We start from the raw sequence: 25,730 nt of genomic DNA on the forward strand, positions 1-25,730 counted from the left end.
GGCCAGCAACACCGCACCGGGGCCAGCAACACCGCACCGGGGCGAACAACACCCGCACTGAGGCCAGCAACACCGCACCGGGGCCAGCAACACCGCACCCGGGCGAACAACACCCGCACTGGGGCCAGCAATACCGCACCGGGGCGAACAAACAGCACCCGCACCGGGGCCAGCAACACCGCACCGGGGCCAGCAACACCGCACCGGGGCGAACAACACCCGCACTGAGGCCAGCAACACCGCACCGGGGCCAGCAACACCGCACCCGGGCGAACAACACCCGCACTGGGGCCAGCAATACCGCACCGGGGCGAACAAACAGCACCCGCACCGGGGCCAGCAACACCGCACTGGGGCGCGCCCGGCGGCGGGGCGGGAGCTGCGGGTGACGAACAGGGCTGGGGAATCTGCCGCGTCACCCTCCCTGGCTCGCGAGGAGCGTGGAGCGAGGTGCGTGTGTCCCAGCCCCTGCTCAGAAGTTAATGCTGAGGAAGCACCACCAAATCCTGCTCGGAAGGAGCCCTCAGCTTGGCCCAGGCAAGGCTCTCGTCATTAACTCTCCTCACTTCCTTCGGGTGGGTTTAATGTCTTTCAAAACAGACGCACAAATCTGAGAACTGTGAAATAAAAACCTGAAATTATGTTTCTGCCACCATAAGCCGAAGTAACTCATGACCTGCAAGGGTGTAAGGACACGTCCCTCACAAGTGGGCACAATTCGAGTAGCTACAACAACTGTGTTTGCTGTTCCCCAGGGAAGGCAGGAAAACTGTAAAAGGGTCCTTTTCCCCCCAAGAAGCCCCTAGATTACCCTGAGCCTAAGCATGAGGAAATTCTAGAGTTTGCTCTCTGTCATGTACTTTGATTCCCCTCAATAGATTCTCATTTTTGTTTTAGAAAGGCAGTTCAGGAATAATGTGAAGAGTCCAGCCTTCAGCCTGGACTGGTGACGCCGTGTTTGCAGCAGCAGCTGGAACGCGGAGCGAGCAGGCAGCTGCGCCTGCACAGATCAACTTCACGCGTCTTCACCGCAGGTCAGTGCCCCCGGGCAGGGCCCGAGTAACAGCATTAGGGCTGCACAGAAATCTCTGTGTGTGCGAGGAGGCGAATGCACGCAGGACACTGCTCAGAGCTCCATGGACATTACAGGTGAGCAAAAGAGACGATTTCAACCACCCGCAGGCTGCACTCGCCGTGCAGGCACTGGCCTGTCTCTCTTCATAGAATCCTTGATAGAAGACCAGTTCTGGTTTGAAACAGCTTACATGATAATTAAGCAGGAATTTTAATTTTTAAAATATTGTAAATACTCTGCAACTCTTAAGATAACACTAACTTACTGAAGAGGATTCCAGAGAGCAAAAGCACTTGATACTTCTTGGGAATTATCTGGAATGCTCTGAAGAAGATTCAGCCCTGACTGCACTTGTGATGCATCTGTCAGTTTGTCACAAGTGGAACAAGTGTCTGTTTGTGCAAGATGGGAAGCTGATGCTCTCCTGATACAGATTTAGAGTCTGGGGAATAAAAACAGTTTCAAGAGTAACTGGTTGTGTCTACATCTGTAAAGAAGTATTACCATAGCCTCTGGATCCAAGGGAGAGTTGAAGAGATTGAAGTTTCTGCATGTAAGCAGAAAACGCTTGAGCAAATCAAGATCTCTGTTATTTCAATATCTCTTACTTCAGACACACAGACAGCTGATTTTCTAGTCCAAAAGGACACTATATAGGCAGGGGTTTGTTGGAACCAGAGAGGTGTGCTACAATATTCAGTTTTATTCAGTATGGCAGTTTTCCTTAAAGCCACTCATCTAGAGGAGCTTTCTAGTTAGTAGCTATTAGCATTTATACAGCTAGAAAAAAATTGAAATAAGGTGATGTGATGTGTTTTGTGAGTTTTCTTTGTGCTGCAGAATTTAATGTCTTCATCAGTGACACGGACAGTGGGATGGAGCCCCCTCAGCACATTCCCCCCGACACCGAGCTGTGTGTGGGGAACACGCTGAGGGAAGGATCCAGCCAGAGGGACCTGGGCAGGCTGGGGAGGGGGGACGGGCCAACCTCAGGGAGTTCAACGAGGCCAAGGGCAAGGTCCTGCCCATGGGCCGGGGCAATCCCCAGCACAAACCCAAGCTGGGCGAGGAAGGGATGGAGAGCAGCCCCCAGGAGAAGGACTTGGGGGGCTGGGGGGTGGAAAACGGCCTGTGAGCCACCAAGGGGCGCTGGCAGCCCAGAAAGGCCCCGTGTGCTGGGCTGCACCCAGAGCAGGGTGGGCACAGGGCGAGGGGGGGATTCTCCCCCTCTGCTCTGCTCTGGGAGACCCCCCTGCAGGGCTGGGTCCAGCTCTGGGGCACCAACAGCAGAAGGACACGGACCTGCTCGAGCGGGGCCAGAGGAGGCCACAAAAATGTTCTGAGGGCTGGAACACCTCTGCTATGAATAAAACCTGAGAGAGTTAGGGTTCTTCTGTCCAGAGAAGAGAAGCCTCAGGGAGGCCTTTCAATACTTAAGTAATACTTTAACTAATTTGATACCCTTCTACCATAAGGTCACCTACCTGGTGGCTGAAGGGAAGGCAGTGGATGTAGTTTTCCTGGACTTTAGCAAGGTTTTTGATACTGTCCCTCACAGCATCCTTCTGGACAAGTTGTCCAACTGTGAGATAAACAGGTACCTGGTGCACTGGGTGAAGAACTGGCTGGATGGCAGCACTGAAAGGGTCATAGTGAATGGGGCCACATCTGGCTGGGAAGCACTCACCAGTGGAGTGTCTCAGGGCTCCATTCCAGGGCCAGCTCTGCTCAACACTGATCAAGGCTCTGGATGTGGGACCTGAATGCACTGTTACAAGTCTGCTGGTGATACTCAACGGGGAGGTGCTGCTGCCTCTCTCGAGGGACATGAGGCCTTGCAGAGGGATCTAGATAGACTGGAGCATTGGGCAATCATTAATGGCACGACATTTAACAAGAGAAGTTCCCGGTTCTCCACCTGGGAGAGAGTAACTCTGGACACGAGTACGAACTGGGAGAGGGGTGGCTGCAGAAAGGGCGCTGGGGGCGCTGGGGGGCAGCAGCTCGGCAGGAGCCAGCCCTGTGCCCGGCACCAGGAGGGCAAAGAGCATCCCGGGGGCATCCACCCAGCACGGCCAGTGGCCAGGAGAGGGGATCGTCCCGCTGTGTCCGGCGCTGGCGCGGCCGCACCTCGAGTCCTGCCTGCAGGTCTGGGGCCCTCCACTGGAGAAGGGTGTGATGGTCCCCGAACGTGTCCAGAGGATGGCAGGAGAAGTGGGGCAGGGCTGGGGGGCAGGTCCTGCCGGGGGCGGCCGAGGGCTCTGGGTCTGTCCAGCCGGGGCACAAGGAGCCCGAGGGGTGACCTCAGGGCTCTGCAGCTCCCAGGGAGGGGACAGGGACAGGGGGGTGCTGAGCTCTGCGCCCTGGGCTCCAGGGACAGGGCACGGGAACGGTCAGAGCTGTGCTGGGGAGGTTCAGACTGGGCAGGAGGGAGCATTTCTTTACCCAGAGGGTGGTGAAACCCTGGAACAAGCTCCTGGGGAGGGGCTCGGTGCCCCCGGCCTGTCAGGGTTGAAGAGGCGCTGGGGCAACTCCCTTAACAACAGCTCTGACTCCTGGTCAGCCCTGGAGAGCTCAGGCAGTGCGACCAGATGATACTTGTAGGTCCCTTCCAAATGAAATATCCTGTTCTGTTCTATTCTAGTCTAGTCTAGTCTAGTCTAATTTCTATTCTATATTTCTATTCTATTCTGTTATTCTATTCTATTCTATTCTATTCTATTCTATTCTATTCTATTCTATTCTATTCTATTCTATTCTATTCTATTCTATTCTATTCTATTCTATTCCTATTCCTATTTCTATTCTATTTCTATTCTATTCTACTTAAAGGGGGCTTACAAGAAAGATGCAGAGAGACTTTTTACCAAGGCTGGTAGTGACAGGACAAAGGACAACAGTTTTAAACGGAAAGAAGGTAGGTTTTGATTGGACATAAGGAAGAAATTCTTTACACTAAAGGTGGCGAGACACTGGAACAAGTTCCCCAGAGAAGCTGTGGCTGCCCCATCACTGGAAGTGCTCAAGGCCAGGTTGGATGGGGCTCTGAACAACCTGGGCTAGTGGCAGGTGTCCCTGCTCAGGACAGGCAGGTTGGACTAGAGGAGCTTTCAACATCCCTTCTAACACAAAACATTCTGTGATTCTATAAATTGGTTGGCATGCTTTAATTCCCCGATCTGCAACAAGACCTACACTAGCTTGATGAATTCTCATCTTGCATGAAGAATGCTGGTTTTTATATATATATAACTGATATGGTGTATTTGCATGACATCATTTGTAAGGCCTAAAAAGTATGGGTAATTTCTGGGAGGAATATCTGGGGAACTCTTGGCATTGGCATCATCCCAATAATCTCCCTCTAGCTTTTCATGTGCTGCTATCTACAATTAAAATACTCCCTGCTTTGCATGACAAAAGATGCACAAAATGATTGATGCTATTTCAGTAGTCTTTCAAACTACTTTCCTGTCAATTTAAGCAGAAGAGGAGAAGTTAACTGAAACCTCAAAGTTTATTATCTTTCATCACTATGGTAAGCAAGAGCTGATCTCAGGTCAATGAATAAATAAAACTTTACAAAAGTGTTCTAGGTAGCTCCTGGGTTAGAAACTCTGCTAGGAATGTTAACTCACTATGAGGAGGCAGAGTCACCTGAGCTTTTGGAGTCCATGTACTTGCAGCCTTTGCTGCTAGTCCTGCTACCGTCAATCTTGCAGAATTCATTTAGATTCTGCATTTAGTTAATGTTTGAGGGATTTTTTTGCTAAATTACAACTCCTGCAAGGCTGTGTCTCTAGTTCTAGGTCAAATAATCCACTATTTGGTAAGTAACCCCCTTACAAATGATCTGAAAATTGTAACATATCATTTATGGCTAATATTTGTTTGCCATAGTGAAGTTTTTTAAATAGATTTTTTTTTTAAAAAAACCTACTGTCTCTTTACATCTATGTTAACTAGTTTTGATCCATTCAAAATGTGTCAGTCTGGATTTTGTGGAGTACCAATTCACATGCCTTACAGAAGATGAGATATATTACTAAGGATGCAGTGTTGCCTTGTCATTGTTTGACTCGAGAACTGTGTATTTTGTTTATTGTGTAGGGCATTCAGGATATACAGTGCCAGGAAGGGTAGCTTTCTCATTCAGTACCTTCTCATTCTCTCTTAAACCTTTGGCTGTTGTATGTAGGAGGCGTGGAAGAGCAAAATGAAGCAGCAAAATCTGGAAGAGCTGTGTGAAATGAATAGCCCGTGCGGGCCCTTTAACTGGTTGTCAAAGGCTCTCATTAGAGTGAGAGCAATGCCTTGGTTCCTTTAACAGGAATTCATGAACACCCTGTCTGATTTCCTCATTCCAGAGTCACAGATTAGGGAACACATTATTTATTACTCTTCTTGCATGATAGCTCTATTTTCCTAGATTATGGTGGTATCTAAAGCAGAAGGGGAACTCCAAGAAGGGGTTGCCTCCTTGCTTGAACTTCACCTGCAAATCTATCCTCTGGAGCTTCATGCATCCCAGAAAAAGACAGACATCATATTTCTGGAAATCTGAACCACTATAAAACTGTCAAAGAAACTAAGTCACAGACTGAAAATATACCAAATGTATATGGAAGCCTGTAACTACTAATAGAGAATTTTAATTTATATGCTTATGTTATTTAATTGGGAAATATTTTACTTTAATTGCTAGTCACAGTTTACAGATTTTTTTGACACAAGCTATGGGGAATCTAGTGAAAAATGAAGACACTAAAAAGAATGATGTGTAGCACCTCCACATTGTCCTTGAGAGTCTTTGCAAAGGGTAGTAAAATAATCTGTAGTCCAGTTATAGTTCAGGCACTGAATTGTGTATGGTTACGGGAGAAACAGAGAACACATAAATCCAGCATCTGCAGCTGTAAACAGCTGTGTGACATATGATCAGTCCAAAAGGAACCACTGAACACCCCTCCTTCCATTTACATGACAAGAACTGAAAAAAGCTTAGTACAAAATCCCCAGAGCTGTAAAACCTACAGCACACTACCAGAAGGGACAGGGAAGCTCAAGCACACCACCACTGTCCTTCACACCTTCAGCTGCTGCGACTGTATCTGGAAAAGCATCCCAGGAAGAGTCCTGCCCCTGCCTTGTACAAGAAAGCAAAGGACTCCTATTATATCCTGCCAATATGACCTGGGAAAAAATTCCAGCAATTGTCTTAAACTTGATTTTATGAGCAAAACAGACCCTATGGGACCTGAGAAGTTCTTTTAAGACCACTAAGCATACTGGCATCTGCCACTACTTACCCTGCTGTCCAGCCCCTGTTGTTTTAGAGGAAGATGAAAGAAAAAATCCAGAAGTTAAATTAGGTAGGAAGGGGGAAAATTCTAACTTCTTCCCACCCCCTAGGTCTTAAGCCTTGGGTGAATTAAATATAAATAAATTGCAAACAAACTATAACCAGGGGAGAAATTCAGGTGTCTACACACAGGTGTTTAACATCACTTGGGATGCCCTAAGGTATCTTTCCTGGCCTCCAGCTGCTGGTCAAGAGGCTGTGAGTCTCTTGTAGGGCTTGTGCCACATCTGCTGTGTTTTAGATACCCTAAGGCACCTAAAATGACACAAAACACCAAAGTTTAGGAACCAGGATGGCTCCTCAAGGGTCAGATTCATTAACTAAACGCAGGTGTATAGCACGCGAATGGCCTTGGGTTCCCCTTTATAGCTGATGGAGAATAAGTAAATAAAATCAAAGGGGTATGGGACAAGATTCATCTTCTAATATAGGTGCTTACATTTGGCCGAGTCTTCTCTTAATCTTTCTCCCAGAGACATTAACAAATCAGTCTTCCAAAGCTTCAGTGCTCAGTTTTTTTAACCCCAGGATTACCTTTATCCTGCCACACAATCCATACTACCAAGATCCAACTTGAAACTTTAAATACTTCATACCAGAACCTGCCTAGGAGATGGGTGGTTCCAGAATTCAAGTCTTTAAATGGCTAATAAAGAAACTGGAGCAGATTTTTTACTTTTTCAGCTGTACTTTCAAACATAACTTTTACAGGAGGATAGATCAGTCTCACCCAACTTCAGGCATCTTCATTGCAGAACATCTCCCTGAACATCTGATGTCCACACTACTATTACCAAAATATTATTATCATACTATTAATCAAAATCTAGCCAATACAGTGAAGTACTTGTCTCACGCTAGACACTCACATCAAGGCTGATGAATCCTGTACAACAGTTGTGAGCCATCAGACTGTACTAATAGTTCTTCTGTACCTGGTTCCAGGTCCATTTCAAAGTGCAGCCAGCACAGCTGAACACATTACCAATAAAACTGCCTCCCTTCAGCTGCACTTCAGCTTATTGGCGACTCTGACACACATTAGTTTTTACAGTGGTTGTTGGGATACAGTCTCCTTTTCCGAAGTAACAAATGGGTTCTCAGTTACTATGTGTAATAACTAATCGTGATGGATCAGTTATCAAGGGATCCAAGGTGCTCTGTACACCTGCCTTACCTTCTGTTTTTATTGATTTTCCCAAAAATCAAGTACCTAAAAGCTTTATCACAAGTGTTTTTACTGTATTGATCAAAATGTTAACGAGATAAAACATAACACTGAGCTTCACACAAATCTGTTAAAAACAACCCTATCCCATGATGACTATTTTCTGAAACAAAACTCCTTAATAATTTAAAGTGCTCATTTTAATTTTGAACTGTCTGTTGTCTGTTGTATATCACAACTGCTTTTTAAAAGACTAAGAGTACATGAGTGGGGACTGTTAAATCATCTGATGTACTGTTGCAGACCATTAGCTGAATAACTGAATACTGCCAGTCAGTGAGTTGCCCATTGCAACTCAGCATTTCACTGCCCCATTCTACCTGCCCCAGAGGTCAGCTGGGTCCAAGGAAGATGAAAAGCCCTACATGCATTTATCCAGTTGTGCCACAAGGACAACTGCTTCCTGACTCCTTCAGAGAAGCCCTACAATAGGAGACCTGATTATTTCATGTCTAGCCATGACTAGCACGCAGCACGCAGTCCTACACCACACTAGCCTGACTGATGGAGAAAAGCAGAGCGGGGTAGGGTGGAAAAGTGCAGGTACAAAGGGCAAAAAAGAGCTAAACAATCCTTCAGCCTGAACACCCTCGTCACCGGTACACACAGGCAGTAACACTCCTCACAGTAACGGTATTTAAATGTATATACGAAATATATACATATTTTAAAATATCAGATAGCTGAGTCAACCATTTTCTTAGCAACCTACTTCAGCGTTCATTTACTTTTATTGCAGTGAAAAAGCATCTTATTTCACAAAGTAATCTTTAACTTCTGATTTTAACTGTATTATAATGCCTCCGTTCGCACAACTGAAAAATTGCCTCATACCAGATCTTTTGTCTGTTCAAGTGGAGTGTAAATCATTTCCCAGGTTTCTCCCCGATAAATCGAACAGACTTTCTGTGCTAAGGCCTACCAACACTGGCTGCTGTCCCTGGACACCGTTTGTGACTTTTCCTTTAGAATTCTCTGAAGTTTCTCTGGTAATTTAATTCATCTTCACTGAATCTTTGATTATATAATTGCGACCTTCATTCTGGATTTCTTTATATTGTTTTATATATGATTGTATGGAAATACATTTAATCAGATTGAAGTGTTGTGATTTTTACTGTTATATCCTGTTATTTAGTAAATACATTTATATATATATTTACTGTTTTGTCAAACTTTATGTTATCCTTGAACTTTACTAGACTATTTATTGATTGCATAAACATTTTATTCCACTCCTGAGCAGCACTGAAGAAAGACTCGATTGCTGGTAAGTCTGATAGAAATGAAGGTTATTAGTACCTTCTCTCTAATGATTGATACTAATAAATTGCTATTTCATTAACTACCTAATGCAATACCTGTTAATTTAGCATAACGTACGATTTTAATCGCATTTCAGACAGCATTTATTTAGACAATTTTGAGAAGTCAAGGCTTATTATAATAAGTATACTGGCACCTTCACTAACCCAAACTGTATGTTTACTTGAATCCCGGAGGGCATACAATTAGATCAGGTTTTTTCCTTTGTATAAATTACCTTGCACTGGCAGCACATGGTTTCATTTGCATTATTCTGGCCTTTCAGCTCACTTGGTTAATTTTTTTCCAAAGTTGCCTGCAATTATTTCTGGATTTAATAATTTCAGTGTTTATTACCACTTACTTTCACTAAACATTGTGAGAGATCTTATTAATGGTCTTTTGGAAGTTATGCACTTTTATTCCCTAAAACAAGTTCAGTATATTTATCCAGCTAACGACTGGCCATTGGGGTATAGATTTGAAATCAAATTATTGTGAAGTAAACTAAGTTTGCACGAACATAATGATCCACAGCACCCGCCACACACGTTCCTTGTCACGAATGAAAGGCAATTACTCTTCAGCAGAAGTGAACTGTAATGCCTGGCATTTACCGCAGGGTATTAGACAGTCAGGGTGCACGCACAGACAGCTGCTCTGGAATCGTTACCCTGATGACACACTGAGTGTACAGCGTTTCTGTGTGCACCCACAGCCTTAATCCCAAGCTACATTCAAAATAACGTATTTCAGTCGATTTTATCTGACACGGCTCTTCCTCAGATAAATTTATCCTCAGATAAATTCTGATTATTTAGATTATAATCCTCCAGAAACATTGTAATTTCTCCCAATGCCCTTCCATGCAGTACAGTGTACTTTACTCCTGTGTATTGTCCTCCTTAACACTAAATGTTTGTAATGTAGAAGCCCCTCTGAATGGTTTCTCTAAACAAAGAGTGCAAATTCTTGCTATGTCTGAGCCCTCTTGTTACCACATGTTCCTGGGAGAACAGAACATAAAATCAGCTGCTCCAGACGGGATCAAAGGTCCATGAAGCCTAGAGACCCCTCTCCAACAGGGACTAAGAGCAGATGGTGTGGAAAACATAGAGGAACAGGCCAAGAATTTATGATGCTTCACCTGCTTCTCTAAACCAATTTTACCTACTTGAGGCTCAAGAACCTCCTGACCCAGATATGCTTTAATGACTGAAGATAGCTGCAAAGGATTTTTCTATCATAAACTCAGGGTTTCCCTAAAGCCATATAAAATTTCAGCATCTGCAACAGCCAGAGGCAGAGAGTTAGAGCTCAGCAATACAGTCAAGAACAGTCTCCTTCTCTTTTGAATCTGCTGCTTGTACTTTGGTTTTTTGCTTTGGATAGTAAAATCATTGTCTATTGACCCTTGTCATGCTGCTCTGATTTTATACATCTGTCAGCTCTCCTGTCACCCATCACCTTTCTAGATGGAGAACCCTAACTTACTCCACTGCTTCTTCTGTGGAAACTGTTCTGTGCCTCTGATGATCTTCTAGTCTATTCCCTGCTTTTGTTTCACCCTACGTATTCTCTTTTGAGATGGTGGGACTGGAGCTGCAAGTTGGAAGTGAAATATAGCTTTATATACAGTGTTTACATTCTGTTCCTCTCCTAATATGCCATCTGCTTTTTGACCACTAAGGAGCAATGAGCATCCTGATGATTTCTAGGATAGGATTACTATGCTTTGTGTTTTTTCTTTTAGTCCTGCTGTTGCTGAACTGCCCCAGTGACAACCAGTTGATTTTCCTGAATCCCAAGAGGCTAGAGGCAAATAGCCTTGCTGGTTTGGTTGAATACACAGTTACAGTAAAAGACTGATGAAAAGACAGAATGTCATTGTACTCGATGAAGTACCAGCAATTCTTAAGACAGTCTCATAATCTAGGCCCCATTAGACATGATGAACTGATGAAAGAGAAAAATGAGCCGAGAGGTACAAAGGAGCAACTGGGACATGTGCAAATTTAGCATTGTACATACAATCACTTGTGGGCTTAAGTGGTCTGTAGGCACTACACTGCAGATAGCTTCTATAGGGACATTTGAAAGACAAATTTTTGATGGAGTTTCTTAGCATAAGGAGAAGCATGGGAGAATGTTCACGGTGCCTAAAGGACAGGTAAAGTAACTGGCATCAGACAGATAGAGCCTGTTAAGGAACCACATGCTTGGTCCATCTGCTCCACCGTGAAGGGCACATGGACCAAGATGAAACATTTGTGAATTTATTTTTACAGGGATTCCAGACTAGTTTTCATTTATCATTTGACAAGTCACCACACTGGCTCCCAGGTTCTCCATACAAGTCCTGCAGTACTTCACATTTTCTGTTCTCCTCTGATTTTGAAGTCACTCAGAACTGATTATCGGATGAAGTCAGGGAAAAAAGTATTGATCCTCAGTGTCTTCTTTACACACATTCTAGAAGGCTGCTATCATTATTTGCCATTTCATGCAGTTCTCTGCTATCCTAAGTGCTCATTTCATAAAACGTGTTCATAAATTTAGAAGTATCAAGAACACCAGCCATGATCAGAACCATATTAGATAATGAGTGAGCTAAACTGCAAACTAGATCCTTCCCAAGAAATCCTTCCTCTAAGTATAGTAGATGGGACAATGATGAACAGAGACAGGTACAGAGAAGAAACAAGTATTCAGTACACTAGCTCTTTAGAACTTACTTTTTAGCATGCTAATATGGGATAGTTGTTTTTTTTTCAGGAGGAAGCTGAAGAAGAAAAAGAAGGTAGGCTTTGTAGCTGTTTATGAGTAACTCCTCCCATGCTTAGGGGCAGGGGATAAAGGAGAGCACGAAAGAGCTTGCTGAAAACTTAACAAGTAGGAGATGAAGGCTGATATAATGGGCTGATGAGAGGCAGGATTCAATCTCTCAGCAGCAAAGGTCTCCTCCACCCGTCTGCTCGGGCTTTCCCAAAGACACTGGGTTGGTTGCCACTGTGCCAGTGCACCTCTGCACAGGGAGTACTACTATAATCACTGCCCCCTCAGCCAAAAGAACATTAGCAGGAGAGAAACAGGAAGAGAAAAAGGCGCATGCAGCTATCCATGTCCCATTATCAAGAGCTTTTTTTGAGGAGAGACTCTCCAATGGAAATTTCCCTTTGGCTTGGCCCGAGGCCTGCTTCTGTTCGTGTAATTGGCAGTGACTTTACTAGCATTGATGCTTATCACAAACATTCGATTTTTGTGACATGCAAAAGCTATCAGACGCTCTTAATATTGGAAGGCGTAAGCAGTGATGTGATCACAGTTTACAACTATCTCTGCACAGAAAAACGTTCAACCATAAGGAAGTGTTTAACATAGGCTGAGCAGGGAAGAGTAACTGACAGTTGAAGCTAGGTGTAAAAATTCTTCCTTTACCTCTGGATTAACAGTAAGAGCAGGAACTGGAAAAAACTATAGACCTGTTGCCTTGTGCATTGTTTGCTGCCTGTCCATATTATGTTCCATTTCAATGGACTTCAACTGTTTTTTTTTTCTAAAAGAGTAGCATGAATTTCTAGTGGATGATCACCACAAAACCCTACAGATTAAAAACAAAAATTAAATAAAATTATCTTCATTTTTCTTGATTCTTTGTGCCAGGTGTGAATCGAGAGCGATGGACTGTATTTACCCAGTCTAAGAAAACAGGAAACTGGCTCAGTGTTTCTCTTCTCTCTCATCTGCTGCTGCCTGATGTCATCCCCTGCTGATGTCTCAGCACCTCAGGCTGGCTCTATCTTCCTTCCCAATGCTGACTCCAGTGCTTGTTGTTACGTGTTTTGCCTGCACAGCAAGTTCCCAGACTGCCTCTCTCAGATGATCACTTCCCTGGCTGGACCTGCTTCTCCGCTTCAAGACACTCCCAGAAGCTGAGGCCTTCCTGGGTCTGCGCCCCAGCAGAGGGATCTGCCTGGGCGGAAGGCAGGCTGTGCTGCGCGGGCTGCAAAGGCCTGGTGACGTAGGGTACGAGAGGATCTCTGCCGGAGACCCCACGCTTACCTGCAAGTACAGCACAATGTGCTGGGCTTAAACACCTCGCCTTTGCATTGCCCGGGACACCACCAAGGACAGAGAGGCAACACAGGCAGAAGAATTTACTTTAGCCGGCTGTACTCCGCAGATGGCCACAAAACCCCTCTGTGCTATTCACGTTTGAAGGACTTGCAAATCCTGGTCAAGAAATGAATCAAAGTGATTCTGAGAGTCAAAGAATCAGCAAATGGTAATCCAAGAGAAAAAGGTAAAGCAGCAATTTCCAAACAGTGGTCCAGCAGGCAGGAGGGTGTGGGCCACAGCTGGCCCATGCACCATGTTCAGTGAATGGCATCACCTACAGCTCTTACAGCGGGCTGTGAAAAAATTTCAGGTTTCCAAAATGCCTAGAACCCCTGAAGTTTAGAAATCATTTATTTGAAAAAAATTTACTTGGCCTGATAGAACAGAAAAGATTACATGAAAACAGGTTGCTAATATTCTGGAAGCGTCAGTTTTAGAAGAGGACAGAGATGCCTACGATAAAGCTACCTGAGCAGATGTTGTAAGACATGGAAAATGTTGATTTGCTCTCAAGAAAATGTACTAGGTAAATGATTTGGGGAGGGACCTGTCTCCTAGAATATGGTTCAAGATGAGAGGTGTTTTAACTCTACATCGTGTGACAGAGGGACAGCTAGTGCCTTCTAATCCTGCAGCAGCAGATGGAATAACCTGCAGTAACAGTGACAGATAGGCTCATTCTTTCCAGAAGCTCCTTCTACATGTGCTAGCTTTCTGTACTGAGGATCAGACTTCTACTGAGAGAGGATCTCTCAATTTAAGGCATCTCACTTGCCGGTCTCACAGTGATGTGCCTGTAGCACTTTTGGTTTTCAAGTGTACCCCAGAATTTCCTGGCTTAGCCCTAGCACATGCCATGGAAATTTTACAAGAGCTATGGCAAAGGATGCTGGACACCTTCCTATTAACGGCTCTTCTCACCAAGCAAGGCTCAGATAGGTTCCCCAGAACAGCATGGTGACATGTGGGTAACAGTCTGAATTAGACCCTTTCTCAGCCACAACTGTGTCTGATAATTCCTCACAGCAATTACTTTTCCTCTTTCAGTTTTCCTTTCTGTATTTTCTGCTGAAGTTTCTCTGTGTTCTTATTCTCAGTGTTCTCTCAGTTTTAGGCTGTAGGCTTAAAGGATGGGTTACTGCTTTAATTTCTGTTTGGAAGATGAAAATACGGCCTTTGTTATTTCTACAACAATGTCGTGTATGCAACCCCCAGGGCCTTTTCTTCTGGTCACCTGAGCAGCCTCTACCAATCACCCTATGGAAAAGCAGCTGAGTGAATGTGATCCCATTCTTTATTCTAGATGGTTTCATAAGGATCTCAGTCATCCCTTAAAAAACCAGTATGTCTGCCTGCTGTAGTGTGGGAGTTGCACTTCATCTAAAGTCACGGTCATCAGATGAGAAATTGCTTCAATTAATTCAATTCATTCACTGAACTTCCATAGATTACAACTTTATCTTCCATATTAGATACATTTGTCAGCTGACCCTGACTGGCATAATAAACTCTTGTTGTGTCTAAGGTGAGTAGTAAATGTACTGAATGCTACAAGCAGAGCAGCACTGGGAGCCTGATCAGCACCTCAGAACACCTACTGGACTCACCCCTGCTTATCAATCAGTGCAAGGGATCCCACAAAACACTTTTTTCTGGAGAATCAGGAAATTAGCCAAACATTCAGAATGTCCAGGGGATCTTCCTACAGGCCAGAGGAAGGGAAAAGTAGCCAAAAAATTACATGTCATAATTTTCCTTGTGAAGTGGTTATTGAGACAGCATGTCAGCATGGCAATCTTAACTGTCCTGTGCAATAAAGGGTATGGGGTGGCATGTAAATCCATCCTGCAGAGAGTCACTAGGGCAAAACCTGGGGGTTACAGCTACTGAAAAACGCAGAAGAGACCTCTTACAGAGAGCAGATTACCTGAAGAGACAGAATCATAGAATCACTTCAGTCGAAAAATACCATTAAGATCATCAAGTCCAACCATTAACCTAACACTGGCAAGTCCAGAACTAAACCATGTCCCTAAGCACCACATCTATGATAGCAACGCTCATGCCAAGCTTACTCTCCTTCAATCAATCCCTTTCCTTGGATTTTTATTTACTAGGTAGCAGGTATAAGGAAGTCTAAAACAGAGGACTTCAAAAGGTCCAACAGTGTAAGGTATAATTTGGAGAGGAAGAACTGCATGCTGCCCTTGACTTTTACTTTCACCCACATCCTGATTTTAGAAATGCACTCATGAAACTTCTCTTCCTCATTAGGGTCACAAAAATCCAGCCAAATGGGGTCTGACAAGCAGTCTAAAGGTGTTCCATTTAAGCATAAAATACAAGGAAGTCCCATCCTGCAAGGTTTGGAGGTGAATTTCAGTTGCTTGGAAAGTTGTGATTGCCTGAAAAATGTCTAGAAGAGAGGTGTCTGTCCTCAGCTGTGACACTGCTCTGGCACAATCATACCAGACCCTGGTGGTGACATTGTCACTTTTTCCTTCGACATGCAATCTTCCCTACAACCACACAAAGAGCATAGCTTTTTTTTTTCCCCCCCCTCAAAATACTACTATTTCCACTGCCAGGTGACATCACATACAACTCTAAAGCCCCTCAGATAAATGGGAGTTAGGCCAAAATGAAAAAAAACCTATCTCTGCAAACCGCAGCCCTTCTGTGGCCTTGCAATAGGGTGAAGGCACGCTGTGTTTTTTCTGTCTGCTTGCCTCTTCCTCCAGTGAAAACACACACCACTGTGGGCTGTGCAGAGGGATCCCGGGCCACCATCATTCTGCAGTGGTGTAATTGTCACTGCTCTGTGCTGGGGACAGTTTGCTGGCTAGAGTTGTTACTCATGTATGTTTGGCCTCTATCACGGCTGAGCTTATTGCACCCTTCATGGATGAGAAGTTTTCAGCAGGAGGATGCTATAGGCACTTCTGCCCCTTCATAAATGCCTCCTCCCCCTCTAACTGTTTTAGAAGATAGAGAACCTCGGTCCTCAGGCCAGACAAAAGCCATAATTGACCTCTACTGACCTTAGTCAATTTAGAGAGATGGGAAGAAGGCAAGACCTTCCCCATCCACTCTGCTCACACACAAAACCTGAGGTCTGTCAGCCAGGCTCACATCTGTGGAAAAAATTAGTGAGCGCATGCACGTGTGCCTGTGCACGCATGTGTCCACACGCAGCCCGTCTGTGCTGTTGCATGTACGTGCACGAAGGTCTGTGTGGCTGCTTGCAGGCCGTGTCGGCAGACAGCTACACACCCATGCGTGTGAGCGAGGTCAGGGCGAGTAGAGGTGCCTGGGCCTCGGGAGCTCTTTCTTGGCGCTCAGCCTGGTGCAGACCCCGGCCTTGCCGGCGCTGCCAGCACCGAAGTCTCCTGACCACACACCCCTACAGCATTTCCCACCCCAGGAGGCGGCTGGCTCAGGCTCCGTCGTGGGGAGCTGAATCAGGCTGCCCGATCTGAGCAGGGCAGCGGTCGGTGCCGAAGGAGAGCGGCCCGGGATGTGGAAGCGAGCGCGGCGGTGCAGACTTGAGTTCCATTCGGCGGGCCGCTCCTTCCCCGGGAGCTTCCCGCGTGTGAGGGACCGGAGCTCCCACACGGGCTGTAACCGTCCCTCTGCGCTGCCCCGGGCGTTATCCACCACACGGAGCGGAGCTACCGCCTGCACGTAGGTGTCCCCATGCTGTTCATCAGCATCCTACCGAAGTGCCTCACAAACATCAATTACCTTCTCGGTACTCAATGGGGCTGGCAGGGTGTGATTATCCCTGAGCTGGAGGAAAGGAGCTGGAGCAGGGATATTACATTTTAAATGCTCCACTCACTGTAATTAGTTCAAGATTTTAAGAATCAATCAAGGGTGTCTAGCAGTTGGGGGTATAAGGACTGCAGGTTGGATGGCCATCTATACACGTAAGACAATCATAATTATGCAATTTCTTAATTTTTCAGTGATTTCATCCTCAAGTACCTGCTTTCCAGCAGCACATTATCATGCGACTAATGCCTCTTCTCTGCCTTGTTCTTTTCCTCTCCGCTTGGCTATAATTGTGTATGGCCTGGAATATTTTTCTTTGATAGGGCTTTTATGTTCTGTACAGGTTGCTATCTGTGTTAGAAAAGGCAAGATCAAAGAAGTGTGTTTTGAAATACAAGCGTAAGCAAATTTGCACTCTGATAGCAAAGTCTTGCTGTGTCATTGGGATGGCTGGGACAGTTCTGTCACAGTTTAGAACATCAGATGATTTTTGTATATTCCGTGTGCACACAACTTAGAATTTGGGCGTTTATCCAAAGAGAAGCCAGCCTAAAGAGTACTTGACCAGTTTGATGTTCTTGTGGTTAACGCACCGCTGAGGAAGTATTCTGCAGTGTCCTGTAAAGTTAGGGTCTGATTGGTTAATCCAAGTCATCATCCAGTGGAACAGGATTGAATCCTCGAGGAGAAAGTGTTAGTCATTGTGGCTGTTATCTGAGAGTATAGTTTAAAAACAAAATAATAGGATAAAGTCAGAATAATTTGGGGTATATCCAAGAACAGAGATCCCACAACCCCTGTGAGCTCCTGTTCCTGTGCTTGACAACCTCACAGTGATTTTTTTTTCTAATATTTAATGGGAGTTTTCTTTAAAGCTGCCTGTGTCTGAGAGTCTGATAATACATCTAAACTACACACTGACTGCTGCAGTTGTACCTTCAGCTGAAGAAGTGTACATGTGGTAGAAGGCTTTCCAAAATCATTTACCTAACGCTATAACCACTTTCTTGCTTAGGTTCTGACTGACTGGTTTTCATCCATGAGCTGATGTGAATCTTCTGTGCTCTCTTGATAACACAGGCAGGTTGTGGCAGAAGACTAATAGGGTTGCGTGTGCTGCGTGTCTCTGTCATCTGACCATTTTCCCTAAGAAAACTGACACTAAGTGAAAGGGCTGTTACAGAGATGCAGGTGACTCCTTCCCTGAGTGAAGTTACTTGCAGTTCAGTCATAACTGGCGCTGCAGTTCTTGTTCAGATCTTTAAGAACTGAAGAAGGGTGTATGTATGTCAGACTCACAGGAGCACAGCCTGGGATAACACTTCCTGAGTTACTCAGGTCTTTGCTGCCAGTGCTAAAAAAGCAGTGTTAGCACCTTTGTCTTAACGAAATTTCAAGAGAATTTCAAAAGAAATTCAACACATGTCTGACTAGTTGCACTTGTCTCTTAATTTGTCAGAATTTGAGCAGCTTAGATACAGGCCTGTATGATTTATCCTTCCATTTAATTTAAAGTGAATCAACATTCAGATGGAGGCTTTTTTAATGGTCAGCATTACAGTAAAATCTCCCTTACTTAGCAAAATAAAATTTTAAAGTATATCTCTACTGATTCTGGGACTGTTCTGTGCGGAGGTCGTTGGTTGTCACCTGTGTGACTGCTTAGATCCAGACATTGTTACTACCATCTGTTTTCCAGTCTGTGCCTGGGAAGTTGAGGATTTTCATAATTCTCAGTAGCATTATTCCTCTTTTAATACTTCCTGATAATGTACATATGGATATAGACCTTTTGATGCTATTTGCAAACTCCTGGTAGACTTTTTTCTTAAATGTACATGCACAGGAAGAGATTGCTTTATCCGTTATTTGGTTTCTTCACATTGTGCACTTGCACATACAGTTGCTGTCCTATGATCTTTACCTTCATTTCTATTTTTTCTACACAGAAAATATCTTTCAAAGTCATATGCCAGTTATGATTTTTTTTTTTTTTTGGTCATTCTTGCAATGCAGAGTTTCATGCTTAAAGCTTGCCCTTTGACTACTTTTTGTGGTTCTTAGGTCTCCTGGATGACTGAACAGGTAATTCCACACTTGAGTTTGGGATAAATTTGGGATGTCACTGAGAGACTGCAGAGTTTTGTACAGTCCAGTGACTGTTATCTGCTGCTGTTCATGACGTGGGCAGCAGTGATACAGCCAGGAGCAGTCTGAGGACTATCAAGAAGGATTACAGAGCCTTGGGGGTGGCAGTAAGTGACTCTGGACAGCAGGTAGTTTTTTCTTCAATACTCCCAGTCAAAGGGAAGGGTCTGAAAGGACCAGTTGAAGCTGGCAGATCAACAATTGGTTACGGGTCTGGTGCCACAGCCACGGGTTTGGCTACTTAGACCATGGGACTCGCTTTGAGAAACCTGGTCTGCTGGGGGCTGAGGGAGTCCATCTGTCAGAGCAGGGGAAGATCATCTTCAGTCATAGGCTCGCTGAGCTGGTGAAGAGGGATTTCAGCTGAAGTTGCCTGGGGAGGGGAGCCTCAATCCATCCTAATCCTACCAACGTGATGCCAGTGCCAGGACCAGCTGCCCAGAGCCTGGAACGGGGTCACAGCTGCAGAGCAGCACAGAGGGGTTGCAGGCATAAGGTCAGCTTCATTGGGGGCCCAGCTTAAATGCCTCTGTGGGAATGTGTGTAGCATGGGCAATAAACCAGAGGAGTTAGAGATGTGCGGACGCCTTCTCATGGGCATCACAGAGGTGTGGTAGGATGGCTCCTATGACTGGGGTGTGGGAATGGAAGGCTCTGTAGGAAGGACAGGCAGGGGGGTCGCCCTTTATGTCAGTGACTGGCTGGAGTGCAGGGAGCTCTGCCTGCAGATAATCGAGAGCTTATGGGTCAGGATCAGAAGGACACGGACCTGCTCAAGCGGGGCCAGAGGAGGCCATGGAGATGCTGGGGGATCTGGAGCACCCCTGTGAGGACAGGCTGGGAGAGTTGGGGGGTTCAGCTGGAGAAGAGAAGGCTCCGGGGAGACCTTAGAGCGGCCCCCCAGGGCTGAAAGGGGCTGCAGGAAAGGGGGGAGTGACTCTTGATCATCAGGGAAGAATAGGGCAAGGGGTAGCGGGTCTAAACTGACAGAGGGGAGATTTAGATCAGATCTAAGGCAGAAATTCTCCCCTGTGAGGGGGGTGAGGCCCTGGCACAGGCTGCCCAGAGAAGCTGTGGCTGCCCCCTCCCTGGCAGGGCTCAAGGCCAGGTTGGACGGGGCTTTGGGCAACCTGGGCTGGTGGAAGGTGGCCCTGCCCGGAGCATGGGGTGGGAGTGGATGGGCTTGAAGGTCTCTCCCAACCCAAACCAGTCAGTGATTCTATACTTTGGTCCAAATCTGCCTTTAGAGTACCTGCAAGCAGACTCGAAGGCTTCAGGCCTGCAATACAGCTTCTGCATAGATTTGTTTTGCTCAGCCCCTGTGTCTTTAATTTCTTCTCCTTTTTTATTCATCTGCTGCAGGATGCTAAAAAACAGAGATGCATAGACAGTAGGGAGGTAAGAAACTCCATGAAGGCTAACACATTTAGGGTTGAGGTAATGATTCACTGGTTCCTTGGCTTCTCTTCCTGCAGACAGAGCATTGTTGCTCTCTAATGTAGAGTGTTACTTGTTTATTTACATCTTTGATATATATTCTGGTGTCAGGAAACTGCAAAGGATCTTTTTAGAGGCCCAAAAAAGTGATGAGATTGCTGGTAGTGTCTTGGTTATGATACAGATGTTCACGCAGAATTTCTCAGACAACACTGGTGACTGCTCTGTGGGTGCCCACACCAGGGCAAGTCATCCCGTGCTCATTTCATGGTCTTTGGAGAGCTTGTCAGTGTGCCCATGGATGCAGTTCAGACCTTCAAATCCAGATAGATGAACTGCAGCTGAACCCCACTGGGTGCAGAGGGAGCCAAACCATCTCTCTCAGATACAGACACCTAAATGGAGATTGTATAAATAGCACTCCTAGTCTGGAGATGAGATTCAGAATGAGTCGAACCAAACGACTGTAAGGAAAGCGAGCTGCAGTATGAGTTTGGGGCTTTTCCCTGTATGCTATTAAAATATGAATTGTTGCAATCTTCCAGAAAGTCAAATCTAGACTGTTTCACAAAAATTTATATAACGTTTCAGTGACTGGCTTTACAAACCATTTATTCCTTAAATAATAATGATTTGTAACAGAGTCTAAAATTATCTGTAAAGGAACTTAAAATCCATGTGAACTTTGGCTCTAAATTCTGTCAGCAAGCACGGTCCTATCTGAATGATTCTTGGATATTTGTTACTTGAGGAAAATCCCAGTGTAATGGCATTTGCCCTCATAGAGTTTATGCTCAACAGAAACTCCATCACTCATACCATACATGGAATTTAATCTAGTTAATTTTGCATTGTCTGATAACCTATATTTGACTGAAGTATTTCTCAGCAATGTAACTAAAAAAAACACACCACCTTTCAATCTTCTCTTTATTAAATAAAGAGAACATTTTAAAATCTCTTGTTTTCTCTTTCCCCTTGTCATTTAAACTGTATTTGTGGACCTTTTTTGTTCCAGCTTTTCAAAACTAATTTAAAAATCTGATTATCAAGCTGGACACTTACTTTCAGGTTCACTTGTGCTATATACACAAATAGGTCACCAAAGCCACCGTGCCATTCCAAGGCCTGTAAACTTCTTTTGGGTGGGTTTGACATCTCCTGAGCCAGTTTCCACCGCACTCTTGAGTGAAAATGATCTAGAACGGCTGATTTCAAGAAGGGTATTCCTAATGGTCTAAAAAGCCCTTCATCATCACAGTGTAACATGACAGTAATTACCTGCATCTTTCCAACTGGTAATTACTAAAAAAGTTTTGCTGCTTTTTTATTCTGAAGGTCGGTTGTGTTTATTTTTCTATATTATTTCCCAGACAATATTGGTTATTTTTAAAGAATCCTCAGCCATCGCATGAATTTGTAAATTTTGTTTGCTTTTTTTACTAATTATAATGCATGTATGCATTGTTACACTGGATTAGTTCAGCAATGCATCTAGATAATTACTATTTGTGACTAATGTCTTCACCAGGGCTCTTTTATGCTAACTGCCTTCAAACAAAGAGCCAGTAGTAAAGAGACTTTTGCTGCCCCAGATTGTTTATAATCTGGGTTAATGACATGATGCAACAGGGGGATAAAACAAGAGTGTGAAGTGAATGAACCTCATTTCAGATTGTAGCAGTTGCTACAGCTGTTAGTCCTCAGCAGTGTCAGAGTAAGCAGTGAAGGACACGAACAGTGATCACCTTGAACAGTGGTCAGGCCACTGCCTTCTGCTCACACCAGTCCGGGGGAGTCTGTGCTGGAGAATTTTGTCTGGGTCTGTATTGTGCCCTGGTGATGCACTGGGCCAGGCCAACAGAAGGCAGGGATGTGTGTGATCAGTGATGCCATACCGGGTTTGGTGGAGAGGTTTTGGTAGTGGGGGGTGCAGGGGTGGCTCCTGTGGGGAGACACCAGACACTGGCCCCATGTGGGATGGAGCCAGATCCAGGCAGCTCCAAGAAGGATCCCACTGGCCAGAGCTGAGCCCCTCAGCCACACTGCTCGCATCTCTGTGATAACAAAGGGGTTAAGAAGGGCCACAACTGCTCTGCAGCAGCTGGAGGAGCTTTGCTGCACTGCTCTTCTAAGGGAGCAACACAGCACACAAGGCACAGGCACAGGCTGGAGTATTTCTCTGAACTCCATTTCTGGCAATAGCCTGAACTATTGGGAATAGCATCAGTGTTTAGGAGGGTATTGCACAAATTTGTGTTCTGAAGTTCCACAAAACTGACACTTGGATCTTACAAGTTTGTGCTTATTTGGCAAAGTGACTTTTCCTTTTTGCTTAGGGACATTCAGGCTTCCGATCTGCAAAGGAGTAAGTCTGCCTAGTCCACACACTCACCTTGTACGTACATCCATGCAGTATACATGTCCACCTCCATGAGTTAAATAGCAGCAGCAGTGGCAGGTGCATGAACAAAACTGTGGCATCAAGTCATTTTGGTGAAGTTACATTAAGTTACTTCTGTTGTAAAATTAATGTATATAAAACCACTCAACTATCTAACACAAATAAGCCTTACAAATAAAGAGTCTGTGATGCCACAAAACTTCCATTTCTAGTTATTACTGCAGCATGTGGGCTTGCCAGAGATGGGGAGAATGCTGAAAACAAAAATTTGAATATCCATCAACATTATGCATAAGCTGTAAATCAATGAAGGAAACATGGACCAGGATAATTGGTTGAGAGACAGGAAGGATTCATCTAGAATTTGAGGAAGGTGCTTGAAGTATGATTATTCCATGAAAAATGTTACTGGCTTTCTCTGGGTGGTCCACAATAACAAAGATGCTCTGTATTGTTGTGTACTGGATTGCATCTTGCATTTCACTGGAATTATTTTGTTTCTAACACCTGCACCTATCTATCTGCCACTCCACCTTAAATCTTGTTAAATAACATTTTGGTTTTAAACTTGTTAAAATTTGGAATTGTTTCCTGATCCAGTTCACATAATGGCTCTGTAAAGTTGTGCATTAACACAACTGGCAGGAAAGGAGAGAAACATCTTATTACATGGGAATGTATGTCCAAGGCTGTCTTGTCCTCAGTCCAATTCTAGATTTTTGTTGCTGTAAAACAGATGAACCTGGCCAAAATACATGGGAAAGACATCGACACCTGCCTCCAGGGTGTTAAGAGTTCATCCTTCTCCTTTAGAAATCACAACAGACTGGAAGAAAATGACAACTTGTGCTTGGAAGGACAGCTGCTCTAACTGGTCAAGGTGAAAACTGATCACCAGCTGTTCAGAGCATTCTCATCAGTGAGTTACTCAGGCTGGTTTGCATCATGAAAATCTGGCCTGACAGCAGCTCGTCTTTTATCGTGTCCTCACTCCCTTAACGTGCCTCTCGGGCTTCAGGGACGTGGCAATTCTCTGTTTTGTCCACTGCCTGTCCTGACTGAAAACTGTTGTTAGCGAATTAGGAGGGAAGTAGAAACTGGAAGGGCATTAGTTTTATTCATAGCACTGTTGCCATTAACTTATCCAGTCATTTCACTTCTCTTTTTCTCTGTGATTGAATTGTCTTTGTTCTTGTTTGAAGGTACTACCTGTGCTGTTGCTCAGACCAGCCAAGAGGCTAGTGTTTGTTCTTTAGAAAAGACAGTGGCCACTGGCCTTCTACAGCAATATGCGGGCTAGTAGGATGTTTCTAGCTGTGGGGAATGAATTGTTTTCCTAGAAAATAAACTGGAAAGAAGGCGAGTCTGGAGATTGTCTGTGTTCTGCAGGGTAGGGTGCAATAGGTCCTACTGTTTTCTTATTTTGGACGAGCTGAGAAGATCTGTCTTTGTTTTCTGAAACACTAAATGGTGACCTGCAGAAAGGACTTGTGTTTTGCCCTGAACTAACTGCATTCACTAGTCTGTATTTCTAGATGGTGTGCAATCCTGCTCTACATGTTGCATCATGCTTGGTTGCCTTCCTTCGTATCTTTTTAATTTCCCTAAAACTATTTAACCATATCCAGATCAGAGTTGGAATCTGAACCTCACGAATCTCATCATTTTATAAATGAAGTACATTGACAATGGAATAATTCTCAGATGGGAAGGACATTCTCATACAATATGCAGAGGAAAAACACAGGAAGGGAGAGAACTAAACATGAACACCCAGTGTAAATATCAGGGCCCTGAGTGTACGGGGAGGCCTTAATGGCCCTCACCAGCCTCTCCCACACCTCTGCCCATGGGCCCAGGATCTCCGTTTCAGCTCGAACCTGGGCCTTCTGTCCTGCTTGACCTACCTCGTAGGAGTGTTGGTGTTCAGCCAACAACAGTCATGCCTGTGCCTGGGTATGGCCCCCACAGATCCGGGTCCCAACCCACGGCTGACTGCCCAGCTTGATCTCACACCACCTTGTTGTTATGGTCCTGTCCTGCTACCAGCTGTGTCTGAGCCTGGTCACCATCACTGTACCTGACCCTGACCAGCCAAGTGACTTCCCAGTTTGACTCAGATCTGTGCTGTGACCACAGGCTTGCCTGGTGCTCTGGGCCATGCTCCCATGGCCTGGGCGCTCTAGGACTGAGCCCTGGCTGGTGATACCCCGACCCTGTAGTCATGCTTGGCCCCTGGCTCTCCATCCATCAAAGAGCAGCTGGCCCTCTGTCATCATTGACAGTGCACAAGAAACAGAGACATTACCTGCCCAAAGCTGCCACAAACAGAGACAAGCCAAGGTGACCTGGAGAAGAGCAATGCATCTTGTTCTTTGAGTTGCTTCCTTTAGCATTGCAGATCCCCTGGACTCTGTTATAATGGAAGAGAAGGTGGTGAATGCACCTTTTGACTTAACATCTGTGAGTAATCATGTCTGCCACTTCTGGTTTTGATCTCTTCCAGGCACTTTATTTGTATATATTAGATTATCTGGGTTAAGTGCAGCTTCGCTTTCTCCTTTCTACGTAGTCTGAAGTTGTTTAACAAGCTCTTCCTGTTTTTATTCCAACCCAGTATCAGGAAGTCACAGGTACTAACTGGCCCTCAGCACTGAACTTTTTTTGGAGTGAACACATGCTCTGTGTATCACTGAAGAATTCATAGGTCTCCAGTTTTTGATTTCTCATCCTTGCTTTGCTGACAAAGTTACTGAAGATAAATAAGCTGACAAAGATACTGAAGAAGTCTCTTCAGAAGCTTGCCTGTCCCATTCCACTCTCAGTTCTTCATAGTAATTTTTTTACTGTAAAGAACTTCCCCCCCCCCCCCCCCCCC

The 25,730-nt window shown here is 44.9% G+C and overlaps 1 protein-coding gene across 1 annotated transcript in view; it reads right to left on the minus strand.

Moving 5' to 3' along the window:
- FAM83H (family with sequence similarity 83 member H) overlaps positions 1-14,726 on the minus strand; it is a 24,143-nt gene extending 9,417 nt beyond the window's left edge. The window contains exon 1 of the mRNA XM_026842671.1: positions 14,697-14,726. The gene's annotated coding sequence lies outside the window, so the exon portion shown is untranslated. The remainder of the gene's footprint in view (positions 1-14,696) is intronic.
- Between the last annotated feature and the right edge of the window lie 11,004 nt (positions 14,727-25,730).

This window comes from Athene cunicularia (assembly GCF_003259725.1).
Source record: "Athene cunicularia isolate RWA chromosome 2 unlocalized genomic scaffold, athCun1 chr2_part1, whole genome shotgun sequence".
In the NCBI taxonomy this organism is placed as follows: domain Eukaryota; kingdom Metazoa; phylum Chordata; class Aves; order Strigiformes; family Strigidae; genus Athene; species Athene cunicularia.